This window comes from Rhipicephalus sanguineus, chromosome 5 (genome assembly GCF_013339695.2).
Source record: "Rhipicephalus sanguineus isolate Rsan-2018 chromosome 5, BIME_Rsan_1.4, whole genome shotgun sequence".
Classification (NCBI taxonomy): Eukaryota; Metazoa; Arthropoda; class Arachnida; order Ixodida; family Ixodidae; genus Rhipicephalus; species Rhipicephalus sanguineus.
Window position 1 is genome coordinate 84,644,501 of NC_051180.1, and position 7,831 is coordinate 84,652,331.

Here is a 7,831-nt window from a genome sequence, read left to right on the forward strand (position 1 = left end):
GAAGGTTAAAGAACACAAAGAGGATGTTGCGAAAACCACCCATGCAACATGTTCTAAGACGGAGCTTGTTGAACGCTGCTGAATGACAAGGCATAACTTTGACCTAATCAATTCGACGATGCTACCTCGTGTACAAAGGTCGGAGGAAAAGAAAAATTTTGGAATCATGGTTCATTCATCACGGCGCATTGGCTTGCAACAACAACAGCGGCCCTCTACGAGATGTTTACAAGGAAATGTGCGACTAATGGACTGGTCAAACTCCGCTTATATTTGGCAGCGTATACTGAGAATGTCGCCTGCATAGGTGGCAAAACTTTCATGTCATTTTGTTAATAATTGTTGTGTTAAGTCAAAGTAAACATTTTACAATCAAGCTACACATCCCGAGCTGGTAGATGTGGGGGTAGCATGCCATGTGTAGATGCACTGTATTGTGTGAACTTGCTGATGACGGAAGCATACCTGCTGCTTCATGCCAAATAAACAGTGAAGTACACTACTACATGCTTCTTTAAATGCCACTTTGGCAGATGTATTCAGGAACATATTTGTAAAAAGTGTTGCAAGACCGCTTATGAAACTGTGTGCACGGCCCATGGACAGCTCCACTTCGCTCCTTTCTGTACGTCTGAAAAGGAAGTGAAAGAAAACACCTAGAGCAACAGCAATGTTCAGAATTTATACACATTTAAACATTGCCATGGTGCATGTGCACGTCGCCTCCCTTAGCATCACTGTTTCAGAAATCAAAAAAGCAGAAACGGTATTTTGCAGATATTTCTGGACTCGTTCTGATTATATGAAGAACAAGCAGCATGATTTCACGAAGACCTATTGCTATAGTTCACAAGAATTCAGGGTTAAACACACTACGTTCTAACTGCAAGAGTATTTATTTACGTGCATTACTAATTCTATTCAATTATTGTCATGATGTTGAAGCAGAAGTCTTAACAGTTACAATTTTTGTACTTAATGCTGCCGAGAGTTATGTGGGTGAAGAAATGAAGAATTGCGCATGTGTAAAATGGAATCAGCTCGCACAAGGCGAGGCAAATTGTAGACCACTGCGAAGGGCTACTGCTGCAGTGCACATATAATAAGGCTGAAGATGACAAAGATTAAAGCGTAAACATAAAGGATGAGAATTAAATTGAGAAGCAAGGCTTGCTGTCAATAGCTCTTGAATTCTATCAGAAAACAACATGACAGTTGTATATCCTGTACATCTTAACGCGACAAAAGTTGAGCTGAAGATGGCGGCTTGAATGAATGTCAAACCATTGAACAAAGTGTGTTGTTGGAGCCAATGTTTCAACAAAGTGATGTGTCTAAGTTGTTGCAGCAACCTTGATGCAATTCGTTGCCCCTCTAAAGACGAGTCCTCTTGTTGAATCACTAGCTCCAACAACATTCGTTGTTCAACAATTATTTCATGAGCTGTACATCTTGTTACATTCATTACAAACCTCTACTGTACCAAATGCTATTATGGCAATGATAGTGGGTGCAATGCTTAAGCTGCAGTGTCATAAGCAGGTGACCGGCTATTCAACTCTTTGAATATACCAGATCCATAAAGACTGCAAACCATGAGGCAAGCACAACACAAAGAACAAGCGTAAGGAAATTGAAAGAGGTTAACTTTAATAAACGAGGTATGGAATTAGTCATCCCCATTTTAAGTATAAAAGGTGGTTTTTTAGCGAACTCCTTTGCTGTTGAAAAAGATCATGCTGCTAAAAAGATCATACCTGTAGTCAAGTGATAATTTCCAGGACGAAATTTCGTGATGCTGAGAGCATGCATTAAACTTTATGCACGATAAGCGTTAGGTGCAATGTCAGAGAGGTGGAGATGATTTAATGGATAGCAAATACTAAAAATGAAAAGCTGTGAGTAACTATTGCAAGAATAAGGTCGAAGTAAGGAGGGAAGCATATGATAAGCTAGTGCAATGTCTGAAGCGAGTTAATCTTGTCTTAGAATATGCAGTCATAAAGTGAGATCCAGTAAGTAGGCGTCACATGCACTGGTTGTGAGAGAGATATGGAAATGACGGACCACCTTTTAAATAAATGTAAAAATGTCCACCCATGTGCTATTGGGAACTAGCTCTCATGAAGCCCTAGGCTTAGAGAAAGCTTGATAAAGATGAACACATCCACAAGAGAAATCAGTAAAAGACAGATGGAGGATTGGTAGTGGAAAAGCAGCGAGAACAGCCAAAAACAAACTTGCAGGGTCTTTATGTACAATGCCGAAAAATAAGCTACCTATTATAAGTTTTTTTAAGGAAAGAAATTTAATTCAGGTAGGAAAGGCATTAAGCCAGTTCAAAAATTGAGCTTGGCCACTTGCATGTCAATGCTTCGCTTTAAAGGGAACACACATAGCATCCATCCATCTACAGATGTGAAACTGCGTCATGCAAGATAACTTACACAAAGTTATTGCTTTGAGCAATTAGAGCAAAATATTTCAGGAGAGCACCTAACTGGGCTGGTTAGTACATGATTACAACGGGAACAAACAGCGCTGGGCACGGGACGGAAAAAAAGGTAGACGAGGGCGACAGCACCCTCGTCTATTGTTCTTTCTTCATCCCATGTCCAGCGCTGTTTGTTCCTGTTTTAATGCAGAATATTTCTTTCTTTAATCTGAGGGTGGCAGTGTTTCATGGCTAAAATAGTTTACTAATTTGCATTTCAAATTACATTTTTTCAGCCATAAGGAAACGCTGCAAAATGCTGAAGTTCTAATGTTAACATTTATCAGGAGAAAGACTAATTCTATCGTATGGAATACCGAAGGTTGATTTCTAAAGTTCATTGCCTTTGTATTTTGTGCTGTTCCCTTATCATTTTCCTTAAGACTGTTGTATAGATGTTCTTGGTTTATCTTGTGTTTTGTATATGTTATGCTCCTGTTTTTGCTTAGCACGATCATTTTATGTGTAACTTATTCCTGTAGCCCACTTTGCAATACTGCTTACTGGTGTCAGCAGTATTGTCAAGTAATAAATAAATAAGTAAATAGATATCCACTTTGTCATAAAACTACTATGAAAACAAATAATCAGAAACGTTCCACCCAAACTGTAACAGTCGGAAAAAATAGCTTTTGACCCATATTGCAGCTTAGCTTTTGCTATGTAGCATTCCAAACAGAAATGTCGCCAAGACATTATTGTGTGGTATACTTTGCTGGCAATTTATATTCCATTTAAAAAAATATATACTGCTTGGTTGTAAGCAAGGAAAAATTTACTGAAGTGAATAATCCCTAGCCTGCACAGTCTCATTCCTTGACCTTCGCTGCACAGCACACTGGCACAGGATTCACGCGGGTGCCCCTGTGCTCATATAGTGCAAGTCTAAATGTTGCAGATTTAAGCAATACTTCTGTCTGAAAGTACCATGCAAGAACAATGATGTGCTGTGCAGTGAAGGCAAAGCTCCAAGAAACTTCCCACAGCCTTGTTATTTTTCATTTGAAAAAATTATTTTTCGCTTGAAGATAATATTACACCTTAAAAACTTTGTCTAAATTATCGCACAAGGAAAGCACACTATGATGTGTAGGCAACATTTTAGCTGGGATTGCTACACAGTGAAAGAGATCCCGCAATATGGGTTCAAACACTACTTCTTCCAAGTGTCAATTTTGAAGACATTTTTGGCTTCTTTTTGCCAGCAGCATTTTCAACCCTTGGTATATGCACTGAACACATACTGTGAATATATTTCACATGAAACATTCAGTCTTTTTTGCAATATACTTAAAAATGGTGCATTTTGCAATGTTTCCTCACGACTGCAAATAGCATAAATTGAAATCAACATAAATTCGACTATCATAGTCATGAAAGATTGGTGACTATGTTAAAGAAACAAATGCTTTGTAGTAATAGCTCGAGGCAATAACCATGTGTCAATTAATTTGCCTGACACAGCTTCATTTCTGCGTGCGAAGTTTGAAAGGTCTTTTCTGCACCATGCAATTCTTTCCCCGAAAATAACGCTTGAATGACTACTTCCCACACTGAAACATAACAGCACCAGTTTTACAAAATATTGGAAATGGTCAAAAAACGACCTGGCACACTGGCGTGAAATGACCCAAATAGGTACTAAAATAAAACAGTGTGCACTGTCAGACACTAAAATGAAGCACTAATCTGCTTGTATTGCTAAATTACTTCAAAACCCTGCTCTGAAGAAGTTGATTGCGAAAAATTTACTTTAACCTCTGACCTATTTTTATCTATCTCTAGTATAATGACTCCTAACCTTCGGCACACACACAAAGGCACAAAGCATTTCATATGGTTCAATGCCTTCGAACAGTACGGAAGGTCATATGTTAAGAAATAGCGTAAAATCTGGACTAATTTTAACCAGCTATGGTTTTATAACATGCAAACATCGAGAAATACACAATAGTTTAGTAACTCGCCCCCTCTAAAAGTGTTGCTGTCACAGCTCCAAATTCCATTCACGAGCTATACTGGCTAAATTATTAAAACACAGCTGCATTTCCATCTCAATGGTGGATGCACACAAGTCTACAATAATTTAGTAACTCGCCCCCTCTAAAAGTGTTGCTGTCACAGCTCCAAATTCCATTCACGAGCTATACTGGCTAAAATATTAAAACACAGCTGCATTTCCATCTCAATGGTGGATACACACAAGTCTACACGAACAGGCATGCACTTTAGATTGACTTCACAAGCCAGATATCCGGTAATCCTGCTGTTGGGAGAACGTTACCAAGTGTATGAGCTGGACTACTACATAAGCTAAAATGGATGCTTGTGTGTGTTGGTATGACAGAGCGTAAACAAAGCAGTGCAGAAGACTGAGCACACGAGTACAGCACTGTTTGTGTCTTCCTTTTTCTTGTGCTCCGTCTATTGCGTTTTTTTACACTAATGCATTAATTGTGGAAACAACTGGCTGCCACAATTTGGTCATTTAGGTAGAACTTTTTGGGCCTTGTACCAGACTAAAGAGCTCTGTTGTGAAAGCAACAGGGTGTAACAATATTGCACTACAAATCAGGGAATACAAAGCATCGATAAGAATGTTCAGCCAAAATAAAAGGCTTCAGCAAAATGTTTAAGACACATACTCACAGGTTAATGCTCATTCACAGCTTCTACGGCAGCCCCATGATTTCTGTGCGTCCATCTGTGCGTGCCTTCCTTCCGCCTTTGGGCAAGTTCGTGTAGAATGTCTGCCAGGAAAACAAAAACATCAGAAACAAGTCGACTTTTTTTAGCATGCCTCACATAACCCAAATTAACTTTTCTCTCCCCATAAGGTAGCTGTTTAAAAAAATTGGCCGCGTATCTGCGTGCTTCGCTGCAAATGTCGTCTAACGACGATAGAAGAGGCGCTGCGTGAGATATGGACGCCATCTGGCAATACGTCGGGAAACACGAGTGCTGTGTTGCGGGCTGGTACTCCCGGCGCAGCTGCAGGCGAAGACCGGCGGTGACCAACGCGACCGGTGGGGACGCTGGCCAGCCCGAACACGCTGTTTGGCGCGATGCGCCGAAGGAGAAGAAACGTCCGCACTCAACGAGTACTCTCCACACACTCTTTTATTTACACGTCGCCTGGGTAAAACAGCAATGCCAGAGCGGCGCCCCCTGTCATTCGTACAATGCAATACTGAACCGAAACCGAAACACAACATGAGCTTGTGCAGAGGGCACGGAGGAAGACAAGTTTCAGCGCAGTCGCATTTTCAGCGCAGCTTAAGAAACTAGGGTTGTAACATTGTAGGGCGAGTAGGGCCAGAAGGACCGTCACGACGAAAACCTGCCTCCTCAGTCGTATTCGCCTGGAACGTTGGTGTGGCTTCGCGTTCCCTCCTCCACTCCTGGCTTTTCCACAAAGCTACTGCCTAAGTACGAAGGCCCCTACCGCGTCCTACGTCAAGCATCCCCAGTTAACTATATGATTGAGCCTGTTCAATCATCTACGGGCCGCCGTCGTCGCGGCCGCGAGACTGTTCACGTCGATCGACTGAAGCCGCATTATGACCCACCAGCTGTACCTGTTCCTTAGATCGCCAGGATGGCTCCTTTTCCGCGGGGGAGTGATTTGTAACATGGTACGGCGCAGACAAGAACGCCTGCGAAAGAAGAAGACGAAGACGGTGGCTGTTGGCGCTCGCGCTTGCTCGGCTTGGAGCGCTGATCGCTTCAGCTGTAGCAATCTTTTAATAAACGCGTTACTGTCTCAACGTTAAACGCATACCATCAAGGTCTTTAAAATTGCGTATCTATGTATTTTCTGTTAAAGGAACACACCGCCTAATGCTTACCTAGTGATGTTGCGCCTCAGATATGCGTAATGTTTGCTTTTTGATCAACAATGTACACAAGTATGAACCTAGTCAGCCGTTCACGATGGCTGGCCCTTGGGCAAGTGGTTCAACTTTGGCCGAGTGGTTGAATCGAGGGACGTGCCGACAAATAGAAAGACAGACAGAAAGACAGACCAAAATTTCTGCGTTTAAGTTCCCCAAGAAAGACTATCGTCTTTAAAAGCATCCAAACAGCCGCTGCTTTGTCTATGTATAGCTCATAACCAATTAGTAGCACCCAACACGACACCTGGTCATTGTCAAAGCATACGAGACAAGAAACTGAGACAAGTATAAGCAAAGAGCAAGCGGCTATATTTCGCCATTATATCGTTTCCTAATCTAGCCCGATGCATTCATCGCTTAAATTTAATTTACACTGCTATATTGGTGTTCGCCCTAAACTTACTTTCCAAATAACTCACTAGATAACCTATTTCTCTTACGCACTATATGAATACATGTTAAAAAGATGGGGCATGCAAACATGGACACAAGAGAGTCAAGACACCTAAAACGCTGAGATCACTAACTGGAGGCTCATCACCTAATCTACCTTTACATTGTCGAGAGCGTAAATGCACGCCAAAATTCGATGAATGCAGTTTTGTACAAGCACATGAATGAAGAATGCGTCCAATTGTCGAGGCCTGGCATATCAATAATGGCAGTGCACGATAGAGCGAACCGTTGATTAACTAGCATAAAGAAGAAATCAAATGCTTGAGCAGTTATCTCTCACGTAGACTATCGCGCGTGCCAGATTGATAGGTATCGCCTCTTGCCTGGGCATGCACAGATAAGTTTCTGTGTCTACTTTATTTTGTGCCACTGTCCACCTTTCCAGTTGGCGTTAGTGGTGTCTTGGTTTCTCTCTTGTGTCCATGTTTGCATGCCCTGCCTTTTTAACATGAATACCTATCAACCAGCTCAGCTATCTGTTATACTAAATTTGTATACAATATAGAATTACCACTCTGTCCACTTGCTGATGTAATAATAACAATGGGTTCTGTATGTAAACGTGAAATTAAAAGCACAGGAACCTCTACGATTTGCACCTCCACCGAAGTGCAACCACTCCATCAAGGATCGAACTCGCACAGTTCAGATCAGCAGCTGACCATTATAATCACTGTATTGCAGCGGGGGATGTTCACTTGGTAATGTAGGTTAATGTTAAGGATTATGGAAAGAGCTGTAGGTTGAAGAAAGACATGCAATTAAGCAAGGAGCTGCAGACATTATGCAGTTTAGATATTTCTGTAATCCAAAGGGCTCGTGCTCAGGGCAGGCCCGAAGGAACTCCTGTTCAGCGTCTCTTTTCGAACCAAAGCTTAGCAGAATTGATGTTCCTGTCTAGATATGCCCCTGAAAACCACAGTTAAATAGCTGTAAAGTAAACACTAGAAGACCAGAAAAAAAATCACTCACTTGTAGATATTAA

At 41.5% G+C, this 7,831-nt stretch overlaps 1 long non-coding RNA gene across 2 annotated transcripts in view; it reads right to left on the reverse strand.

Annotated features, from left to right (window-relative positions):
• Window positions 1–561: 561 nt before the first annotated feature.
• Window positions 562–7,831, reverse strand: part of LOC125758429 (uncharacterized) — a 23,152-nt gene continuing 15,882 nt past the window's right edge. The window contains exons 4-5 of one of the 2 annotated variants that reach the window (XR_007416057.1): window positions 5,144–5,244; window positions 562–631 (exon numbers count right to left, since the gene is read on the reverse strand). This is a non-coding gene — a long non-coding RNA (uncharacterized LOC125758429). Of the gene's footprint in view, window positions 632–5,139; window positions 5,245–7,831 lie in introns of both variants that reach the window. The other variant, XR_007416058.1, reaches the window with a different exon arrangement.